This window comes from Mesoplodon bidens (genome assembly GCF_964165515.1).
Source record: "Mesoplodon bidens genome assembly, chromosome: 13".
Lineage (NCBI taxonomy): Eukaryota > Metazoa > Chordata > Mammalia > Artiodactyla > Ziphiidae > Mesoplodon > Mesoplodon bidens.
This window is the reverse complement of record NC_138169.1, coordinates 82,285,394-82,299,015: the sequence shown is the minus strand read 5'-3', so window position 1 is coordinate 82,299,015 and position 13,622 is coordinate 82,285,394. Positions and strand designations below refer to the sequence as shown.

The window sequence follows — 13,622 nt, the reverse complement described above, 5'->3', positions numbered from 1 at the left end:
TCTTTTCAATGGCCTTCATACTCCCACCTTCATCCTCCCCAAAAGGACATAACAGGTGAAATAAAGCCACCATCTAAGCGCTCATGAACTTTCCTCCTCTGAGGTGAAAATACTTTCTTCGGTGATGAGTTTAATGTCTCACCAGCATATATGCCTCCCTTAGATTATAAACCACAAGTGCAGGAGCTGTGTCTCTTTATGTGCTGTCCAAGTTCTGACTTCTTGATGGCACTTAATCATAAGAATCATTAAATGAGTGAGAAATTGCTCTACCAAACGCCTCCATTTTGGCAGTAAAAGGATATGAAATAGAGCTTTTTTTTTTTTTTTTTTGCGGTAAGCGGGCCTCTCACTGTTGTGGCCTCTCCGATTGCGGAGCGCAGGCTCAGCGGCCATGGCTCACGGGCCCAGCCGCTCCGTGGCACGTGGGATCTTCCCGGACCGGGGCACGAACCTGTGTCCCCTGCATCGGCAGGCGGACTCTCAACCACTGCACCAGCGGGGAAGCCCTAGAGCTTGTTTTGAAGTGCTTCCCTGAAGGATGTAAGGACTCACCTTCCTTTCTGAGCAGAAATGTATTTTGACCCTCCCCCTGTTGCTAAACTTCTCCATTCTTTATTTTTATCCAACTTTGCAGTTACTCCCTTTGGTAGATACCCTGCACCAAAGTCAGAGTTAGAGAAGATTTATGACACTCATAACACCAATACCAGTTGGCAGTCTGTGTTAATATGTGAGATGGCAGAGTAATTTGTGGGTATGAAAAATCTTGGCTTAAGATTTTCTGAGGAAGCTTAAGAGGTACTTTGGGTTCCAGCTCTAAGATAAATAAGTTGTGGGGATGTGATGTACAGCATGGTGACTATAGTCAACAATACTGGATTGTATATTGGCGAGTTGCTGAGAGAGTAGATGTTAAAGGTTCTCATCACAAGAAAAATAATTTGGTGTTTAATAGCAAAATAAAAAACCAAACCAAAAAACACAAACAGGAAACAGTCTAACTGTTTGACAGTGGGAGTTGGTTGTATCTATTAAACTATAGACCTACTGCTTAGAATATCGTGTAGCTATTCTAAATGATGATGTACAAGGATATTAATGATGTGGGAGAATGCCCATGACATATTGTTAAGGAAAAGACTGATGAAAAAGTATTAAAGATAAGATGCACTGAGTAAAAAAATCAAACTAAACAAAACTAAACAAAAAGGCTGCACATATCTTTATACCTACATACCAACATGATAGTCTCTGGGAGATGCTTTTAAACATTTTATTCTCATTTCTCACTTTATTCTTAGTTCTTTTTTCTTTCCCCAAATTTTCTTCAATTCCCATACATTATTTTAATCAGAAGTATATGCACTTAAAGATAGATTTAAAATAGTAACTTGCTTGAATAAATATTCTTGCAGTTTCTAATTATATTGTCCTAAAATATGCCAGATTCTGTTTATTGCCTTGACAACTGCCCATTTGCCCTTTTGTCCTTGTGATAAGAAGCCAGGGTAGAAATCTTTTGATCTCAGGGAAGTTAGGGTTTTCCCTCAGGCAAGGAGATAAATAATGACTAGTAAGCTCATCACAGCAATTCCTTCCCCTTTGCCAGTTACTTACTTTCCCAGCGTTTCCCAGTGCAGACAGAGTTACCCATAATGTCAAAATTCTGGCCCATGAAATAGAAGACATCTGTGTGGAAATTTGGAAAGATTTCCTTCACTGATTAAAAATTAATAAGCCTAAAAGTGGAGAAACTTTGTCTCTTCCTTCTGATTTGTGTGTGTGTTTTTTTTTCTTTTTTTAAAATTAATTTATTTATTTTTGGCTGTGTTGGGGCTTCGTTTCTGTGCGAGGGCTTTCTCTAGTTGCGGCAAGCGGGGACCACTCTTCATTGCGGTGCGCGGGCCTCTCACCATCGCGGCCTCTCTTGCTGCGGAGCACAGGCTCCAGACGCGCAGGCTCAGTAGCTGTGGTGCACGGGCTTAGTTGCTCCGCAGCATGTGGGATCTTCCCAGACCAGGGCTCGAACCCGTGTCCCCTGCATTGGCAGGCAGATTCTCAACCACTGCGCCACCAGGGAAGCCCCCTGATTTGTGTTTTGAAAGTAAATGTGATTCCTGGAGCTCTAGCAGTCATCTTGTGAACAAGAGTTACAAGCATGAAGATGGAAAGGAAGCTTGCTAAGCACAATAGAACAGAAGCATAGAAAGACCCTGGATCCCCAGTGATATCACTGAGCAGCTAAATCAACAAGAGGAGCCAAATGAGGCTTTTTTATATGATAAAGAAATGAACTATTGGTGTAAACCACTGTCAGTTGGTTTTTAACTTACTTGCAGCAAAAAACATTCCTAATTATTAAATGAGGTCCACTAGCAAAATTAGATGGTGGGATCGTAACTATCTCTTTTTAAAAATACTATTAAAGCCCCCTTACAAATCGTTTGAAAAAAAGAGAATATTGTAAATAATGTAATTTAACAATATTTGTTACAGTGCAGTTTGGAGTAGGTTCTCTTTCCTTTTTTTTTTTAAATTAATTTTTATTGCAGTATAGTTGCTTTACAATGTTGTGTTAGGTTCTACTGTGCAGCAAAGTTAATCGGTTATACATATACGTATATCCACTCTTTCTTAGATTTCCTTCCCATGTAGGTCACCACAGAGCAAGGAGTAGGTTCTCTTTCCTAATAGTGGTCACTAAGATGTGGTTTCCCTTGAGATCAAGCAAACTTGGGGCTAACCTCTTTTTGCAAGGGGACGGAGGACAGGAGATGGATTCCTGCTGTTCTCTGGTCCCTGTGCCAGGAGACGCTGACTCGCCCAGCTGTAGCACAGTAAGCCTTAGGGGTGACACTGGCCCTAAGTGTGCTGCCTGCGTGAGGCTCAGCTGCTAGGCCCCCCCTCAGGCTTGAACTTTCAACTCGAAAATAAAACAAATGTCGGTTTCGAAAAAGTAAAAAGAGAAAACTTGAGTGGCCTTTCTTAAACTATGAAAAAAAATATTTGTCTTTGACAGTTTCTTGGCAATTCAATTCCCAACTATGCGGTACTTGAACAAGAGTCCAGTATTCTCTAGCATATAGGTGACCCCAAATGTGCAGTATTCTCTATGGATTAGCCCAAAATGTGATGAAAAGTATAACAGCCAGAGAGTCAGAGATGTGGTAATAGTTCTGGGAACTTCAGTATCTAGTTGGATGGCTGTTTTGGTTTCCTACTGCTGCTGTAACAAATGGCCACAAACTCAACGGCTTAGAACAACACAGATTACCCTGTTGCAGTCCTGGAGGCAGGAGTCTGAAATGAACGTCCCTGGGCAGAAAGGTCAGCAGGGTCACGCTCCCTCCGGACTGTTTCCTTGCTTCTTCCTGCTCCTGGAGGCCGTCCCCATTTTTGGCTCATGATCCCACTGGCACATCACCTTTGTCCTCTTCTGCAGCCACATCCCCTCCTGCCTCCCTCTTATAGACACACTTGTGATTACTTTTAGGGCCCCTCTGGGTAATGCATCTGTCTCACCACTCAAGATCCTTAACTGAATCACCCCTGTGGAGGCCCTTTGTCATGTAAGGTTCTGGGGATGCGGAAGTGATGGGTGTCCTTGAGGGACCATTATCCAGCTCACCACAAGAGCCTTACACAGTTAAGTAAAAACCATACTGATACTAGTTGAACCCAAATTGTGTTCCACACACTTTATTCTAAGGCCTGGAAAACAGGAGAAAAAAAGTGAATATTTAAGAGGAAAAAACATTAACTCACTTAATATTTGTATCCCTATGTGATAAGTACTAAAATTATTCTCATTTGACAGATGAAGATAATAAAGTACAGAGAATTTAGTTTACCTGAGATCATAATGCTTGTAAGGGGAAGAGTCCTAAACAAGAACCCCTATTCTTCCTCTGCATGCTACCTGCCACCTTGACGTCTTAGGACTGGAGTTTCATGGGTTGTTGAGAGCGTATAACAGAACTAGATACTCTCTGTATTTCAAGTTCTAATGGATTCTTTCCAACCCAAGGATGTAAATATATTTTGCCCAATGAGAAAAATTCCAAAGGTATGTTAGTTGTAGCAACAAAATCATTAAAATAAATGTTTCAGAGTCATTTATTATGTTGTTTGGAAAGAGTGTAGGGTAGGGAAAAAGTCATATTTCTTAAAATACAAACATCAAGATATTAGTAATGACATTTCTAAGCTGGCCAGAATGACTGAACTATTCAGAGGTTGAGTCTGAGAGGCCAGATTATATAACAGGTCACTGTAAAAAAGATACCCCAGGGCTTCCCTGGTGGCGCAGTGGTTGAGAGTCCGCCTGCCGATGCAGGGGACACGGGTTCGTGCCCCTATCCTGGAAGATCCCACATGCCGCGGAGCGGCTGGGCCCGCGAGCCATGGCCACGGAGCCTGTGTGTCCGGAGCCTGTGCTCCGCAACGGGAGAGGCCACAGCAGTGAGAGGCCCGCGTACAGCAAAAAAAAAAAAAAAAAAAAAAAAGATACCCCATGTCTTTCAGAGGCCATTTTCATAAATGAATTTTAAAAATCTAGCATTCTGAAACTATTATGATGCCAAAATAGAAAAAAGTCTGGAGTAAAGAAGATATTCATGTGAACTTTTTTTTTACAAAATTATGAATTCTGACAAAATAAAGTAACAAAGCTTTTTGTGTTAAGCTAGATCTACTGGACTTGTATACAGGCAGAGTGCATGGGATGAATCATGTTCAATAATGGCACTTAATATCTTTCCCAGAACCATAATGGGTAATTTCTGAAGCATAAGTGATTTCTGAAAAGAGGAACTAAACAGAGGCCAAATAAATGTTGACATAATGTAACTTCTTTGTTATAAGCAATTTGAAAATATAACGGGGAAGAGTAGAATGTAATTGTAATATAGAATATATTTTAAAATCCCATTTAATGAGAAGCCATTTGGTAGGTAGTGTACCTAAAGAAAAATATTAACATAATTTGAAATTAGGGAAATTCATGGATTAGTGGCTTTAGATTTCATTTACTGTTTCAATGCAATAGAAAAAGGAAGCCAAATTGAATGGTTCCAAATGTTGTGTGTGTTTTTTTTTTAATGTAGTTTCTTATTTTTTTCTTTAAACCCACATTTGTTTATTTATTTATTTTTGGCTGTGTTGGGTCTTCATTTCTGTGCGAGGGCTTTTCTCCAGTTGCAGCGAGCAGGGGCCACTCTTCATAGCGGTGCGCGGGCCTCTCACCATCGCGGCCTCTCTTGTTGCGGAGCACAGGCTCCAGACGTGCAGGCTCAGTAGTTGTGGCACACGGGCCTAGTTGCTCCGCGGCATGTGGGATCTTCCCAGACCAGGGCTCGAACCCGTGTCCCCTGCATTGGCAGGCAGATTCTCAACCACTGCGCCACCAGGGAAGCCCCAAATGTTTTGTTTTTATAGCACATACAGAGATTAAAAAAAATCCTAAAAATTGTAAAAATAACTCCATAAAGATAAGCTGAACTGTAAATGTTTCTTTCCTGCTGATTTCAATTTGTTGCCTTAAAATTGTATATGCTGGGAACTAACTCCCACCCCTTGAAAGACAGCCATCATAATTACTTCTATTTGCTTTTATATTAAAGTCAAATGGCTTGGAGAATGAAGCTGTGCGGCTAAGTTTAGAGGGTTTCTCAGCTGATGATATCTGAGAGCGAACCAGTCAAGTGTGAGAAAACTGTAATAGAGGCTTGGTCCTCAGGGCATCATGGAAATGATGGATTCTCAGGGTAGAATCACATCTGATATTTATTATGCTGTGTCTTCCACAAATGACTGAAGCAGCCTGATTACTCAAGATGTGGATTCTACGTGATAAAAACATCACATTTCAATCTCATGGCCAAAACTTGTTGTTAAAGTAGTTTCATTTTAGGGCTTCCCTGGTGGCGCAGTGGTTGAGAGTCCGCCTGCCCGTGCAGGGGACATGGGTTCGTGCCTTGGTCCGGGAAGATCCCACATGCTGCAGAGTGGCTAGGCCCGTGAGCCATGGCTGCTGAGCCTGCGCGTCCGGAGCCTGTGCTCCGCAGTGGGAGAGGCCACAACAGTGAGAGGCCCGCGTACCACAAAAAAAAAAAAAAAAAGTTTCATTTTAGAGCTAACTAACTTATTGAGGGCACTTCATGATCTTGGATGCCCGTCAAGCAAATATCGGAGACATTCAAGCAATGCTAAGGAAGTATAGGTATCTTTCTTTTTATGGAAAAACACTTCATACCTTTTCCGATCTTTTTTAGAATGAACAATTTCAGTCATTTCAGAATGGTAAGTGCTTTTCAAAGCCCATTTGTTGCCTTTTGGGCCATAGGCAAGCCAGAGTTAATGACTTAATTTTTTAACGAAATGAGGTTAGGTGTTCTCAGATTTAAAAATACTTAATTTTTCTCAGCTAGTTTGCAGAATATTGCTGCTGACAAAAAAACTTCTAAAAAAATAGTTTCTAATTTTGTGGTATCTTAATGGATTTTGGATGAACAAGATAAAAGTGTTTAAAATTCAAATGAAGAAATGTTTCCTTTTAGCTCACAACTCCAATTTCTTCCTTGCAGGTCAATATATTAGTTATAATAGTAATAATTAGTAGTAATAGTAGAAAAATCACAGCATTAATTGTAAGTTTACTATGTACTAAGATTTATGGTTTCTTTAAACACATTAAATTCTGTTTACAAGCCAGTGACTTGCTAAAAAGATTTTTAGTTCTATTGTACACATTCGGAAACAGACAATATGGTAGTTAAGTTTTCTGCCCATGATTGCATAGCTAGTACTCCAGCAAGGTTGGTTTGGCCTCAGAACCAATGCCCTCATCCCCTCTAGAAGCTAAAAAACATGAAGTGAAAATGGTTGTCTCTATAATCTAAAAACTTAGAAGCAACAGTTAAGTGGAATATTTCTTTCTAAATTTTATAATATTAATAATAATATTAATAATGAATAACATGATACTATTGTTTTAGTTTATTTAAGAGATTCCAAAAGTATACAAAACAGAAAACAAAAGAATTCTGTTCTCCTAAAATCTGGTAAGATCAACTTCTGGCATTTTAGATAACTTGAATTTTCACAAAGATTTGAAGACATATTCTAACGTGCAAGTGTTATATAATTAATACAGTTAATTTTTAAATTATGATTTTACTCTTTTGAATAGTTTTAGCTTCACAGCAAAACTGAAGGGAAGGTGCAGAGATTTCCCATAAACCCGCTGCCCCTACACATGCACATCCTCTCCCCCATTATCAACATCATCCACCAAAATGTTACATTTGTTACAACAGATTAGCCTACATTGATACATCGTAATCACTCAAAGCCCATAGTTTACTTTAGGGTTCATTCATGGTGTTGTACATTCTATGGGTTTGGACAAATGTATAAAGATATATATCCATCATTATGGTATCATACAGAGTATTTTCACTGTCCTAAAAATCCTCCGTGCTCTGCCTGTTCATCTTTCCCTTGACCAACCTCTGGCAACCACTGATCTTTTTACTGTCTCTCTAGTTTTGCCTTTTTCAGAATGTCATATAGTTGGAATCATAAGTACATAATATTTTCAGACTGGCTTCTTTCTCTTGGTAATATGCATTTGAGGTTCTTCCATCTGTTTTTATGGCTTGATAACTCATTTATTTTTAGCCTGGAATAATACTGTGTGGATATACCACAGTTTATTTATGCATTCACTAGGTTGCTTCCACGTTTTGGCAATTATGAATAGAGCTGTTATTAATAGCTGTGTGCAGGTTTTTGTGTGGATGTAAATTTCCAATTCTTTTGGGTAAATATCAAGAAGCATGAATGCTGGATTGTATGGTAAGAGTATGCTTAGTATTTTAAGAAACCGCCAAACTGTCTTCCAAAGTGGCTGTATCATTTTGCATTCCCCAGCAATGAATGAGGGTTCCTGTTGCTCCACATTCTCACCAGCATTTGCTGTTGTCAGTGTTCTGGATTTTGGCCATTCCAGTGAGTGGAATCCGGTTGTTTTACTTTGCATGACATATAACATGGATCATCTTTTCATATGCTTACTTTCCATCTGTATATCTTCCTTGGTGGGGTGTCTGCTAAGACTATTGGCTCATTTTTAATCAGGCTGTTTCCTTTTGTTGAGTTTGAGTTCCTTTTATATTTTAAATGAGAGTCCTTTTTGGATTATCTTTTGCAAATATATTCTCCCAGTCTGTAGCTCGACTTCTCATTCTCTTGCCATTGTCTTTCATAGAGCAGAAGTTTTTCATTTTAATGAAGTCCAGCTTATCAATTATTTCTCTCATGGACCATGGCTTTGGTGTTGTATCGAAAAAGTCATCGCCAGACCCATAGGTTTTCTCCTATGCTATCTTCTAGGAGTTTTATAAGTGTTATGTTTTGCATTTAGGTCTGTGATCCATTTTGAGTTCACTTTCATGAAGGGTGTAGAGTCTGTGTCTAGTTAAACTTTGTTTTGTATGTGTGTGCATATGGATGTCCAGTTTTTCCAGCACCATTTGCTGAAAAGACTATCCTTGCTCCATTGTGTTGCCTTTGCTCCTTTGTCAAAGATCTATTTCTGGGCTCTCTATTTTGTTCCATTTACCTATTTGCCTATTTTGCCAGTACCAAACTGTGTTGATTACTGTGGCTTTATAGTAAGTCTTGTAAGTCTTGAAGTTGGAGAATGTCATCCTTCAATCTCATTCTTTTCCTTCAATATTGTGTTATCTATTCTGAGTCTTTGCCTCTTCGCATAAACTTTGGGATCAGTTTGTCATTTCTATGAAACAAATCACTGGCATTCTGAATGGGAAAGCATAGAATCTCTACATCTGTTTGGGAAGAACTAGAATCTTTACAATTTGAGTCTTCCTATCTGTGAACATGGACTATTTTCCCATTTATTTACTTCTTCTTTGATTTTCTTTATTAGATGTTAATGTAAATGGTACTGTGGCTTTAATTTCAGATTCCACTGTTTCATTGCTGGTATATGGGAATTCAATTGACTTTTCTGTATTAACTTGTATCTTGCAGCTTTGCTAATTACTTACTCATTTCAGGAGTTTTTTGGTCAGTTCTCCCAAATTTTCTGCATTGATGATCATGTCATCAGAGAACAAAGACCGTTTTATTTTTTCCTTCCCAATCTACGTACTTTTAATTTCCTTTCCTTACTGCATTAGCTACTATACTACTTCAGTATAATACTGAAAAGAAGTGTAAAGGGCAACATCCTTGTCTTGCACCTGATCTTACTGGGGAAGCTTCTAGTTTCTCACTCTTAAGTAAGTGTGATGTTAGCTGTAGATTTTTTGTAGATGTTCTTATTAAACTGAGCAAGGTCCCCTCTAGTCCCAGTTTACTGAAAGTTTTTATAATAATTGGGTGTTGGATTTTGTCAAAAGCTTTTTCTGTGTCTACTGATATACTCATTTGATTTTCCTTTTTTAGACTGTTGATGTGATGGATTGCATTAATTGAGTTTCAGTTGTTGAACCAGACCTGTAGGGTTGAGTTGCCCAAAGGCTGGATTCACTGTTGCACATTTATGGTGGTCAATATATTCTGCTCCTCTCTTTGTTTGCTGAAAATTAGGTGTATACAGAGACTTGATCAGATTTCAGGTTTGAAAATGATTTTTGACTAAGATGCCAAATCAACTCAATGGGGGAAATGAAGTTTGTTTTTGAACAGATTGTGCTGCAACAACTTTAGTATCTATATAGATTTTCAAAATCCTCTATTCCTACTTCACTCCATGTAGAAAAGTCAATTTGAGGTGAATCAAATACCTAAATGTAAAAGTGAGACCCATAGAGCTTTTAGAAGAAAACATAGAAGCCTATCATTGTGTTCTTGAGGTAAGCAACTTTTTCTTAGGGAGGACTTAGTAAAGCACAAACCTTTGAAGAAAACAGTGTGAAATCAGAGTTTTCCAAAATTAAAAATTTCTTCTCCACAAAGGACTCCATTAAGAAAGTATAGAGGCAACCCATAGAAAGGGAAAGAATTTGCAATACTTATATTTAACAACTTATACCAAGAAAATATAGAGAACACCTACAAAACAAAAATAAGACCTAAAATCCAGTTTTGAAAAGAGCAAAAGCCTTGAACAGACACTTTAGAAAATTAGATAGGGGCTTCCCTGGTGGCGCAGTGGTTGAGAATCTGCCTGCTAATGCAGGGGACACGGGTTCGAGCCCTGGGCTGGGAGGATCCCACATGCCGCGGAGCAACTAGGCCCGTGAGCCACAACTACTGAGCCTGCGCGTCTGGAGCCTGTGCTCCGCAACAAGAGAGGCCGTGATAGTGAGAGGCCTGCGCACTGCGATGAAGAGTGGCCCCCGCTTGCCACAGCTAGAGAAAGCCCTCGCACAGAAACGAAGACCCAACACAGCAAAAATAAATAAATTAATAAACTCCTACCCCCAACATCTTCTTTAAAAAAAAAAAAAAAAATTAGATAGACAGTGGCCAATGGGCACATGGAAAGATGTTCAACTTTATTACTCATGTCAATGCAAATAAAAAAACAAGATAGAACAACACACCTGCTAGTATCACTAAAGTTAAAATCTTGAAATACCAAATACTGACTAGGATCGGAAACAACTGGAACTACACTCCCATCTGAATGGCTGAAATAGAAGAGACTGACAACATCAAATGTTGAAGAAGCAACTGGAACTCTCACAAGTGGTTGGTGGGAATGTAAAATAACAACGTTTGGGAGTTTCCTACAAAGTTAAACACACATCCAACTTATTACCTAGTGATTCCCCCCCAATTAATTAACCAAGAGAAATGAAAATATGTGTCCAAAAAAGACTTGTATGAGATTGTTTTTCACAGTCTCGCTCATGATAATGAAAACTGGGAACAATCCACAAGATGGTCAGTAAGAGAGAGGATTAACAAATTGTGGTATATTCATACAATGGAATAATATTCAATGTTACTGGACAATAATGGGACAGTATTCAGTGAAAAGAAACAAAGCACTAAACCACACAACAATACAAATAAATGTCAAAAGTTTGTTGAGAGAAGGAAGCCAGACACAAAATAATATACAATGTCTCATTGCATCTTTAGAAGTCTAAAAACAAGTTAAATAGATTCGATGGTGATCGAGTTCAGGAAGGAGTTGTTTGGCGGTGGAGAATTTGACTGGAAAGAGTCACAAGCGAACTTTATGAGGTGATAGAAATGTTCTATATCTTGTTTAGGTGGTGGTTACATGAGTAATTTCAAACCTCAAAGGTGTGAAATTAACGGTCTATAAATATTTATCTTATTGTAGGTAAATTATAACTCGATAACAAGTTAATATGGGAAAACAAAAATAAATAAGTCAATCAAGTTGGCTTATTACATGAATCTGTATAAAACTCCAGGGTATAAGCTGTGATGAAAATCTGAGTCGAGAATCATATTTAAAGAGGAAAATTGCATGGAGGCAGCAACCTTATTTTTCTGGTTTACTAATCCCTGCTTTAATAAACATTTGATGAAAGAATGAACAAAAAGAAGAAATGAATATAAGACAGTGATAGTCACTGTGAGGAAGTAAAAAGATAACTGCCCCTAACTACTAGAGAACATACCATTTGTAATACAAACTATGAAATAGTGTCATATAAGAAAAGAAAGAAATGTGATGGCAGTTCAAAAAAGGAAGAACTTATACCCAGTTGGGGGAACCAGTGGTACAAAAGGCCTTAGTAGAAGAAGTAGAAGATAACTTATTTATGGAAATATTTATTAACAATTACTTGTATCATTTATTTTTTATATTCTTTTAAAAATCAGTATATTAAAAAATTTGAGCTATTTTTCCCCTAGACTAACAAAATAGAAGATTCTTGCCCTTTTTTTTGTTTACATTCTTCCTTAATATATACAGGTATTTTTTAAAGGTTAATGTCATTTCAAGATATTAGTATCCCAAGGGTGACATTCTGACATTTTTATAGTTTTCCTGAATGAAATTTAAAAAGTTACTTTAGAGAGGCAACTTAGTAAATGAGACATGGCTTATATAGCATGTGGTAAATAGTTTTCAGGTAAGTGGAACAAAAATGTGAAAAAAATGAAAGTAAAGCAAGCAATGATACATATTTTCCTAATTGTTTTATTTTTTTCACATTTAATATGCCGTTGGTGGGTAACATTATCTGACTACAGTGATGGTGGCATTTTATTCCCATAAAAAGGATACAACTCTTTTTTGAGAGAATCTTAGAAGAATTTTACCACAGCAATGCCACAAAGAATTTTAAAATCATGTCTTCTTCCTTTCAATTGGTAAGAAGACCCTGTCCCTTGGGGTAGGTTTTGTGCAGGTGTAAATCATTGGTTTCTAATTCATTTCTGGTAAATATAAGCAAGTCTATCAGGAGGTAACATAAAAATTGAAAATAAATTAATCTTTATAAAATTACTGAATCAACAGGTGCAATTTCCAGAAAGAGTAATCACCATAGCCCAGCTGAGTTGTCATGAGACAAGAGCTGTTTTCAAGAATCTTACTAAAAAATATTCACACGACCCAGGGTGCTTTTAATCTGAACTCTACCTTCTGCTCAAGACACCACCCTCCATGCAACATCAAATAGCTTCAATAGTCTAGGCTGCCCCAAACTAGGCTATGAGGATGACAAGCCATTGCTACCTGGAGTCTGGTAGCTGGCTTGACAGTTTGGGGTTCTGACTAGGACTTCCTGCTCTGGAATAGTGCTGAGTCCCTATTTTGACATGTACATTTCCTAAGCGCATTCATGATAGGGAATTTCAACAAGTTGTCAGTGACTTTAATTTTTCTATAAACTTTATTTTGGGAGCAAGACTGGTCTATTTTGAAATTGACTTGTGCCACGTATTTTGCTTAGCAAATTCTACTTTTAAGGATATGTGCGTTCATATTTCAGACCCTCCCAGGCTGAGAAAGTTCCGTCAAAGATGGTGGTCTTACGTTCTAAGAAGGCTGGTGTACAGGTGAAAGCTGACAGAAGTTAGACTTACATAGAGTAAAATAAATTAATTAGAAGTGAGGGGAAGAGTGAATATCATCAGAGACAAATTCACAGTGACAATTTTTTCATTATGTGGATTGGTAGAATTTGGATTAGAGAAACTGGGAATGTGGGTCCCAAACATTCCTGAAAAGCAAGCCATGCTCATTTATGTGTTTCCAGACCCTTCTCTGGATTTCTTCTCCTGCTTCCAATTATCCTGTTACGAGGCTCACCTTGAAGTGACAGGGATTCATCTCTGTCTAATCCACTAGTTGGGACTCTGGCCACAGCCAGCTTTCCCTACACTGTCCACCGCCCAGACGATTGCTGTGACATTTCCTTTCTCTTCTCCCTCAAAGAAGTACTCAGGCAGAAAGTTCATTCTTCTAGAAAGTGCCCCAGGCCCTCAGTTCCGGGATGACTGCAGTTCACAGTTTGGTGACTAGCTCTTTCCCTACGTGGTCCAGGATGGCCTTCCACAGTCTGGTTACTCAGAGGAAAAATAAGCCTGGGCAGATACAGGGAGCTGTTTCTCTCTTCCTTCCCACTTGTTAGGAGGTAGTTAAAAGCAGATGA

The 13,622-nt window shown here is 38.5% G+C and overlaps 1 protein-coding gene and 1 long non-coding RNA gene across 3 annotated transcripts in view; one reads left to right on the top strand and one right to left on the bottom strand.

Moving 5' to 3' along the window:
- DOK6 (docking protein 6) overlaps positions 1 to 13,622 on the bottom strand; it is a 417,331-nt gene that overhangs the window by 25,095 nt on the left and 378,614 nt on the right. The gene's annotated exons all lie outside the window — the stretch shown is intronic.
- Positions 1 to 13,622, top strand: part of LOC308627112 — a 49,603-nt gene that overhangs the window by 24,265 nt on the left and 11,716 nt on the right. The gene's annotated exons all lie outside the window — the stretch shown is intronic.